This window comes from Styela clava, chromosome 8 (genome assembly GCF_964204865.1).
Source record: "Styela clava chromosome 8, kaStyClav1.hap1.2, whole genome shotgun sequence".
NCBI lineage: Eukaryota > Metazoa > Chordata > Ascidiacea > Stolidobranchia > Styelidae > Styela > Styela clava.
The window spans coordinates 17,792,775-17,795,043 of NC_135257.1; positions in this window are offsets into that span (position 1 = coordinate 17,792,775).

Below are 2,269 nucleotides of genomic sequence, written 5' to 3' on the forward strand. Positions count from 1 at the left end.
AGCATGGCATATTCTGCTGCTGCCTCCTCAGCACCTCGGATTACCACCTGACCAAGGACCCTATTCCTGAGGACGGAACGAGAGCTGGACTTCGCAAAACTGATGGACATTTTAAAGAATGACACCAACATCCGGAAGTATTGTGAACAAATAAGAGCGCTCTATGAAGAGAAGAGAGGAATGTGGATTCTGTCGTTTGAGGCATTGGCGACCCGGAATCAAGTGTTCGAGGCGACTTTCCGCGTGAAACGGGTGGAAACATCCGCGCGCAGAACACCAACATAGAAGTGTCTTTGCCTACCAAGGCGCCAATCAGGATATCCGTCCGAAGTATACCGCCCGAAACAATTTTTGCCACAGCCTTCGTCATAATGAACAATCTCGGATGCGGAAAAATCCGAAGTGCCGTGAGGAACAACCATCGGGCTCCGATGTGAATTACGTTACCATAGAGGGCGTACGTTGCAAGACCTTCCAGGAAAATTGTACGTCCCTATATGTGGCATACATGTAGAATTGTGAGAATGACCCGGTGTGCAGGCACTGTGAAGAAACTGGTAACATCCAGAAAAACTGCAATCTGAGGGAAAAATAATACCCAGACCTCCAGAAACCAACCTGGAAAATCCCGAGGGACAGGAGAACTAAGACATAACAAAATGAGCAACAGCCCGTTTCGGACGAAACAACGCCGAGCGAGACAAACGCCCCAGTAGGCAACAACATGGCGGAAAAAACCGACTGAATTACAAAGAAAAAGACACTCACTTTGGAAAAGTCCAACGCCGTATGAATGAGCTCAAAAATTACACCGGGCATGAGAGGCCTAATATCTTGAGCGTGCAAGAGGTTCACAAAATAGACAAGGTGTCGGTTACACAATGGGCGGAAGCACTAGGATATATGAATACGCTGGACAAATTGGACAAATACTATAATAATTTCATGCAAGGGACCCATATCATGACCAAGTTCGAAAACACTATATTACCGACTACCTACAATATTCATATCCAACACCGCTTGGATAGCATAGAAATTAATATCGACCGCCAAACAATAAAAATTTCCAACGTTTATGCCCCAGCCCAAAACGGACCTGAAAAAACGAAATTTTGCGACAGACTGGTAGCAACCTTAAAGCATTACATAGACTCATATGACATACTAGTGGTAGGCGATTTCTACCTCGTGCTTGAGCCAATTGATGTTCTAATTCCCTGAAATTTTAAACTTCGGCCGCCAGAAAAAATTATAAAAAAAGTCATCCAGGAAAACAACATTTTCGACACATATAGAAGGAAATACCCCCCCCCCCCAAAAAAAAACAATTTTTACGCACCTTACCGGATCGCAGGGTAGACGTATCGACAACGTATATAACTTCAAAAACTTGGACCATATGATCTCAGAGATATCCCATACAATAAACACAGTGTCAGATCAATTGTTGTGCCCCCAGATAATACTCAAACAAACCCAAAAAATCCGGTGGGAAAAAGCATGTGGCGAAATAACGTACGGTTGTATAACGATCAAACGTACGTCAAAGTGGTTAAAAACACTTGGAAATCCGCCCTGAATGAAATTGAAAACTTTGAATCACTACAATTCGGGTGGGACCATGCAAACAATAGAATCAAGAAAGTTACGATGGCTTACTCCAAAAACGCTGCAAATGATAAACGAAACATCTGGCTCAATTACGGAAAAAATGGATAAACTGATAAATGAAGGGGAAAAAGAGAACGCTTTAAAAAATAGAAAACCTAAAATCACAGCTTAAAACTTTATATGAAGAACGAAACAACTTGAACATCCTGAAGGCAAATATGGAAATGCTTGAGGAGAACGAAAAGCCAACGAGAAATTTTTAGACCAGAATAAAAATGAGAGCTAAAGAAACCACCATAACTGAACTGAGGGCACCTAACAACCGGACAACCACCAAAAAGGAAGAGATCATAAAGCTAGTAGAAGACTTCTACGCAAATTTGTGGGGAATAGAGAACAACACGTGAATAGTACCGAGATTCTGCATGCTATCAAGCAGATGTTTAACAACCGATTTCCGGGGATGGACGGCCTAGGAATGGAGTTCTACGTTACTTTTTGGGACACCATACAGATCCAATTTACTCAAGTCATAAACAATATCTTATCTTTCGGCCCCCTACCAAAATCTGCCTCAATCGCCAAACTAAAACTTTTATATAAAAAGAATGATTAATCAAATCTAGAAAACTGGCGCCCTATCACAACCTTAAAT